This window comes from Camarhynchus parvulus, chromosome 27 (genome assembly GCF_901933205.1).
Source record: "Camarhynchus parvulus chromosome 27, STF_HiC, whole genome shotgun sequence".
Classification (NCBI taxonomy): Eukaryota; Metazoa; Chordata; class Aves; order Passeriformes; family Thraupidae; genus Camarhynchus; species Camarhynchus parvulus.
In genome coordinates, this window is record NC_044597.1 from 115,253 (window position 1) to 123,262 (window position 8,010).

An 8,010-nucleotide genomic window follows, 5' to 3' on the forward strand; every position below is an offset into this window, starting at 1 on the left:
AGATCTAGCTTTGGGATGGGGACAGGCCTGGGGGGCACTGGGGAGTAATACACGGGTGGGCAGGAAGCAGAGGTTCAGAGACCCATGGAGTCGGGGGGACTGGGGTGGTAGGCATAAGGTGGGGTCAGAAGGGCCTGGGGGGCACAGGACGTATGGAGGGTGGGTAGACAGGACTGAGGGGCAACAGAATGTCAAGGTGGACTATGGGGTCATGGAGGGATGAGGGGGCAGGCACAATGCAGGGGTTGGATCCAGCCTTGGGGAGAGGTCAGGGCTGAGGGTCAGCAAGGTGGGGGCAGGGGGTGATCACAGGTGGCGAGGCAGCAAGGGTCAGGGGGCAGAGGGTGCTGGGGCATGACAGGCACAAGGTGGGGTCAGATCCAGCCAGGGCCTGGGGGTGGGGCAGGGCAGGCCTAGGGACATGCCACCACCAGGGTAGAAGAGGCTGACCTACCCCCTGTCCCAGGATGCCCCAGAGAGGGGGTGCAGGTATGACATCCCACCCCCCAGTTCTTCACCTCCTCTCCAGTCTTCATCTTAAACACCCACGAGCAATCTCACTCCCCAAACCACCCTCATACCCCAGAGTAAAGGGTGCAAGGGCACCTCAGCACCCCAAATGATCCCCACTCCATCCTTGCCCCCTGGGAACACCACCTGGAATGGGCTGGGCCCCTGGGTTGGGGCTGATCCAACAGGTATATAATCTGTGAGACACAACCCGGGTGCCTCAGCAGCCCCCAAGACACACTCTCGCCTTTCCAAGGCCAAACTGCCATCACAGTCGGGAAAAGAGGCCCCAAAATTAATAAAGATAGGTCTTGTTCCAGCTGGAATGAAGCAATTCCACTGCAGTTCATTCGGCTCATTGCAGGCAGCAGGGGCAGGACCCAAAGCACTGCGGGTGTTGCACCCGCTCGCTCCAAGGCTGAATCAGCTTTCCTAAAAGCAAACAAGCAGAAGAGGATTGTTGGGAAAGGAAGTGGCCAGGCCTGTCCAAGGGGAGGCAGGCGCGGATTAGCAATGGGAGTGGAGGTTCCTGGAGCTCGATAAAGGATTTCCCAGGGCTGGGAACACAGAGGGAGCTCCGTCCCCTCCCCTTCACTATGTGACATCGAGCGATTTATGACCGAACTGGAGCCGACTAGTTTGGCAAAAGAGATGTGGAGAGGAGCCAGCAGAGCATCGTGGAAAAACTGCTCCTGCAAGGCGATGGGGGAAATTGTGTTATTTTAAAATTGCTAATTTATTGTACTTTGTTAAGTTGGTGCAGCAAATGGCTCTGGGAGTGCTGCCTGCTTGTGCAAGCTGCTTTTCCTGTGCTTTAATCTGTTTTTTTTTTCAGTACAAGAGCCACTCCAGTTTCAGCTCCTGCTCTGTAAGTCACATTTTCAGCATGATCAGGGGTAGGAGTTTGTAAAATAAATAATTAAATAAATAGTTGTTTGTGTCTGTATTGGGTTGTGTTTTTAAAGAAAAAATCTTGGAGTAAATATTCCATCAGCTGGTAGCTAATTACAGCCATTTAGGGAACGTTAATTAGGACCACTTGCAGTGAACATTGTTCAAGGAGGTTTAAATTTCATTAGTGCATTTCAGTTTGATTTTGGGTGGAGAGTGGAGGAGTTGTGAAAGCTATTACACCTAATAAAGGGACTGACTTACTGAACCCGCTAGCTCTTCTGGACTCCACTGCCTTAAGAAACACCTCCAACTCCAAAGGGAGCAGTTCACCTCCTGAGAGTGCCAGAACTGGACACCACTAGCAACCAATCTATGGTACTGTCCCCCACCTTTGTGTTTTAGGGGTTATAGGGGATCATTTTGGTCTAATTTTTCCTGTGCTTTTTTGACGGCGCTTGATGGGGCACTTCCTCCTCCTTCTCCATACATTGCTAGGACTGCATTGCCAGGTATCACAATGCCATCAGTATTTCCATGTAGGCCACCAGAAGAAACTTTTGCTGTCACAGAATCACAGAATGGTTTATGTTGGAAAGGTCCCCAAAGGTCCTATCCCACCCTCTACCACGGACAGGGACATCTTCCACCAGACCAGGTTGCTCTGAGCCCCCATCCAACCTGTTCTTTTACACTTTCAGGGATGGAGCAGCCACAACCTCTGTCATTTCCTGATGGTCGTTTGCTCACTGTCATTTTCACTGAAATCACAGACCAATGCCCCTCTTCTCCTTCCCTCCAGTAGGACCAAATTCCCAGGGAGAGCCTCCTGGAGAATCCACTGCAACCAGGATGTTTTCCTAGACATCCCTTGATGCACCACTGAGTTCCAGGCCTGTCAGAGGACCCATGGCAACAGCCCTGGGCTCTGCTGGGTCAGGCTAGAACAGAAGGTGGTGACATCTGATAAGGAACAGATAAACTCAGGTTGCACTGTCCTCCTCCTGTGACTCCCCTTCTCCTGCCCTGCATTCCTCTGAAATAATTGGGGTTTCTCTTCTCACTCCCAAATTCAGGACTGGGGCACATCCCCTTCAGCACATTCTGTAAAGGCAGCCCTTGTGTTTTGCAGTTAAAGTGCTCTGCTACCTCAGCTCTGCTCCTGCATGTCCAGAAGTTCATCCTTGCTGTAGTCATATCCTTCCTGACGCTCCTCTGCTGCACACTGAACTATGGTCCTCTCCACCTTCATCCTCTGATGAGCTGCTCAGAACACTTCCAGCTTCAATTTCCTTTCCAAGATGCCAAAATTGCACCTCACACCAGACATGGCAGCTGGTCCCTTTGTGGCACAGAGAGGGAAGGAATCAACAAGTTGTAGCTGTATTTCTGGCTGTAAGCAGGAATTTCAGAGCAGCCTTTAAGGATCCCACTTGCTGTCAGCAAAGTACAGGTAGGTACAAGGGATTTTCAGAAAAGTTTGTCAGATAACAGTAGAAAGGAAGTTCCTGGATAAATTTCCCAGTGATCTCAGAACTTCTTCCTCCTACACTTCATCAGGACACAGCTCTGAACAGAGATGCACTGCACAGCCCAGCCTGGTACAACACTTCCAACTGTGCTGTGCCAGCACACGTGAGATTGGGCTCCCTGGAACAGCAAAGGTCTCTCAGGTAAAAATATAATTATCAGTGTTGACACATCACACTTGGACTACTTTTTATGACATATTCTCTCCTGGGAGCTGATCCCCCAGGTTTGGACTCAGTAGAGAATTGGTGGAGTGTTTTTGTTTGTTTTCTGTTGGTGGATTTTTTGTTTTGTGGGAGGTCTTTTTTGTTTGTTTGGCTTTTTGGGTGTTTTTTTGTTGTTGTTGTTTTTTCAATAAGGAAAGCCAACTTATCGGAAAGTGCTTCTGGTCAGAAAAGGTCAGCTTATTTCTGTTCTTACAGGTAAAGTTTTGCTCTTCAAAGTGGCTGGAATATGTAAATAGTTCATCATTTTGTACAGGAAATTTTCTGATTCAATTAAAAATTCTAATGTCAACTTCTAAGATACTACTTCTAAAAGCTTATAAAGCCTCAAAACTAAAACAATGTAAGTTTAGAAATCAAGATTCTATTGACCTCAACTTGATTTTTCTCATCATATTACAGTTAGGGAGCAATTTCTGAGTGTTTCACATTCTGGCCCAGCAAGAAAAGAAACTATTTGGACCTCCAAGAATTCTCATGCAGGCAAACTCCTCCTTCCAGCCCACACCTGAGTGACGTATGAAACTATTCTGTTTTCTCTTTTTCTCATTAACTTTTTAAGAGCCCATAAGCTTTGGTCCTTTCAGAGAAGCTTGTTATGAGCAACCGAGTATGCAAATGGCTGATCAAATATTATCTCATCCATGGGGACAAGCCAGCTCTCTGCCAGCATCAGCTCTGCCAGATCTCTCCTGTCCACATCCTGCTCTCCAGGTCTGCCATCAACCAGTGTTAATGTCTCTGATTACATTACTGTGGTAGCTCTCCTCTTCTTGTCTCAGCCTCCCTGGATGTCAGTAATATGCTTAGTACACAGCACTTGTATCATGTTTTGAAAAACCACTCAGCTGCCACAGCCATCTTCTTTGTCACTGGAGCTTGGAGCTCCCCTCCACAAGCACAGCACACTCAGCAAAACAGCAGCAAGCCCTGCCTTCCCACCACAGCTTCTCTGCTAACCCACAGGACAGATTAGACCAAAGTTGGGTAAGATTTTATAGAGATTTTAACAGAGCATATAACAAGTTCCTTCTGCCTTCAATTTTGAAAAGATAAAATGTCAGAAGTAAAGATTCTGATATTTTAAATGTGTTTTTGGTGACTTTTCTTTGCCTCTGCTTTCCAGGCTTGTGGAATACACTAACTGCATTTTCCCAAGCATTTCTGTAATGCCATAAGGTGTGCAAATCTACTGATATAAGGTACACAACAGAAGAGCTGAGAGTCCTCGGTGATACTAGGACACAGGCAGCTGGGGACTGGAGAAAAACAACAAATAGCCTGTATCTTTAAAACATAAAAGCTGGCATAAGTTACCTCAAATCCAAACATTTTATAGCACTAGGGGAAAAAAACCCCAACCAAAACTTGCAAGAGTATAACACTCAACAGGGTTTTGAAGATTTTAGCACCATGGATGGTGTCACCTCCAGGCATCACATCCTGAAGAGGCCTACCCTTGTCTGCACAGCAGATATTGTTAGACCTAATGAGGCATGAGCTGCCAGTGAAGATTTTTCTAGGCTTGGGGCATTCAAAACATGTCCATTCAAAACATGTTGCCCTTGTGTGGATTCTTGTCTACTAAGGGTAGGGCTTTGCCACACTAGGAACATTAAAAGTGTCTTTCCTCATTTTCCTTAGGGAGACAACTGATATTTGAGATTTGAGTACCTCCAAGATAAAACACCATTGCCTGACTCCTTCCTGAGGCCATTCCAGTCTCCACCCTCCTACACAATGGAGTTTATCTCTGAGGTTGTTTCTGCCCCTCCCTCTCTCTATACCTTCAGGTATCCCATTAGGGAGGCTTTGATACCCAAACCCAGCAGGAAAGCATCCAGGTCACTCAGCCTTCAAAGAAGCAGCAAGCCATGCGCAGCCCCAGAGCCCTGATCCAAGGCAATGTGTGTCCTGCTGCTGGAGGAGGAAGGCAGCTGTGTGCAAGCACCTGGAATTGTGCAGCCACCTGGAACTGCACAGCTGCCATGGCCCAGCTGAGGGGAAACAAGCATTGCAGATAGGAAAGGAAGATCTCTGCGATCCCAAAGCACACAGTACTGGAAACGTTCACTGGTTCTGCAAGCATTTGGAACAATGCGATCCTCCTCAATTTGCCAGCAAGTCCTTCCCTCTCCTTGCTCACTCTTGGATTCCCAGAATACAAGAGGACTTTATTCTCAACAGGGATTGCCTCCTGCTTTTCTTTCTCCTGCATAAAATGGGCAAAACTGTGGGAAGAGATGGGATGGAGTTGAGCTGCAGGCCATGGCACACACCTGCAGGAGCACATCGGAGCACAAAGAAGCACATGGCAGCACAGAGAGGCTTGTCTCTGCCTGACCTTGGAGGAGGAGGTGCCACGTGGCAGGGCCCTGCAGAGAGGAGCCTGCCAGAAGCTGACAGACGGGTGAACAGCCGTGACCACCCCACAGAAGGATATTAAGAAAGCGTGTTGCTGATGTGGCGATGGGTGATAGGTTGCTCAGTGAGAACTACCATATAAGGAAATACTGTGTCTTGAAGAAGTGTATAAAACCACCTTGTTTCTTTGAATAAACGGTTCTGATTCCTTGCCGGTCCCAGTCCATGCCTCAGTTGTTAAAAATGGCACCCCAAATTGGGACTTGATAGGCAACTAGTGGTTGCATCGGTAGCAACGCTCGGCTGAACTTTACAGGTGGCTGAAATGAAGCCTGGGAGCTGAAACGAAGCTTGGGAACTGAAATGAAGCTCATGGTGCCAATCAACTTTTCTGCAAGACTGAGGGTAGCAGCTGAGAACGATGGGGGATGAACAGAACGTTGCAGAGACATTAGAAGAGATTTTAAAAAAGCACTTCAGGAAAGTTGAATCTACAGATTTGGACAGATTCTTCTTCTAGGCAAAAGACTATGATTCAACTTTAGATGACACCAATATTTTTGACCCTCGGACATGGGACACTTTTGGGCATGTGTTGTGGGACAGAGTTTTGCAAGTCAATGCAGCACTGACAAAGCTTTTGCATCCGTGGTGGACAGTGTGCAAGGCACTCAGGGTGCATGTGGCACCCACAGACTGGACAATGAAGGACGCTTGTGCCACTGCAGGAGCTGTGCTGACCCCTTCTGCACTGCCAGAAAATGACTGTAAATCTGTTGGGGCTGATGGAGGAAAACCAGAAGATGGCTTCTGGTTCCCCAACCCATTTGATCCTGGAGGGGACCCTGATGGTATCCTAGAAGTGCTTGTTCTGCCCTGTGCCATCAGGTGGAGCTGTGTTGCGGTGAGCAGCTGGAGCCAGGTGGGCCATTCACAGTACCGTGTTCCCTCTCTGTTTGCCCTGTGCAAGAGTGAGGCAGCAGCAGCAGCGGGAGGCCGTGGGGAGCCGCAAGGGCGCAGTGCTGTAGCGGCGGTGGTGAGTGCAAGGCGCCAAGCAGATGGTGGTGGGCACATGGCAAGGCTGTGCCAATGCTGGCAAGGACATGGCACAGCCAGGGGACGGCGGCAAACACTGCGCCGGTGACAGAGCAGGGCCAGTGGGACGTGAGCAGCTCTCTGCATATGGGCAGTAAGAAGATGACCCAAGCAGCCTGGTGGCACCGGCAAGTGCAGTGCCAAGTCCCTGCTCCCTGCACAAGGCAGGGGTTGCCCAGGGAGACTAGGCCGCCACCTTCTGCAGGGGTGGCTGCAAGCTTGGCATAATGTTCCTGCTGCTGGTCTGTGAAACTGTCCTGTTTTTGTTACTCAGAATGTTGCCACAATCCTAGAGCCTATCTCAAAGACTGCTTTTTTTACCACACCACCTTGTGACCGCCTGGATTGTTCTAATTGCTTTTTGTTATGGATGGTCCTGTATTTTAAAGTATTTTTTTGCTCTTGTTAAAAACTAACTTTATATTTTCGCTAAGCAATAGGTTTTGACATGACTGGTAATTAGAGTCAAGGTTAACTAGGTGATGGTAGTATATTTCTGGATCCAGACAGCATTAATACATAGAGTTTTTATGAAGGCATTTAGTTGTGAAATAATTATTTAATGTTACTAATATGCATTCTTTTGGTTACATTAATAAAGGTTTGCTTGTACATATTTTGGGGAAACCCTCCCAGTCAAGGCTTGGGCCCTGGCCTCGCGCTGGCCCTGGCTGGTTAGGGAAATATGCTGTCAGACCCAAGTGTTTCTGCGCTAAAGTGTAATCAATTCATTTTGACTTGCTGATTTGGTCTTATAAAAGCTGGACCCCCTTCTGAGGCAAACTTAGAAACCTTGTCCAGAAAAAGTTTTCCAGGTCTCACTGTGAAATGGGTCTCTGTGGTGGCAAACAGCAGGCCTGTATAAGGCCTTGCAGACTGAATCCTAACTTGGTCTAACATAGCTGTGAGAAAGCTAACAGCTCCTCATGAAAACAGAAACCTGTAACAGCAAAAACCAACTTGTTTCCCTGCAAAAGAATTCTACAGATTAGGACTGTTTTCTTTCACCGGTTTCAATAATCCCAACCGTCTCAGCAAAAGAATGAAAACAGTATCTCACAAACAACCCTTTCTTGCACGTAGACACCTTGGTCAAGACTGACCAATTACTATGGAGTAACAGCTTATTACTGACCAATAGGGGAAAGACATGGGAGGGTTTATAAAACTATATAAAGGGATATATAAAATAAAGTGATAGATTTTTTCACATCTTGAAAGAGTGTGTCTTGTCTCTCTGAAATGAGGTCAACAGCAACAGGGCTCTCCAGCAATGGCAGACTGTGGGTGATGGTAAAGTATTTAGGCAGTTAAAGGCATTATCTGGCTTATTTTTGCTCAGTAGTGCTTGTTGTTTTTTAGATGCATTGTTTTACTGGGTTGAAACATATTCATA

General features: G+C 47.6%; 1 long non-coding RNA gene across 1 annotated transcript; it reads left to right on the plus strand.

The window, feature by feature from the left end:
- The first annotated feature begins 2,724 nt into the window (after positions 1-2,724).
- On the plus strand, positions 2,725-3,826 carry LOC115914124. The gene is made up of 3 exons (XR_004061416.1): positions 2,725-2,854; positions 2,962-3,074; positions 3,718-3,826. It is a non-coding gene; the product is annotated as an uncharacterized LOC115914124 (long non-coding RNA).
- Positions 3,827-8,010: the final 4,184 nt, after the last annotated feature.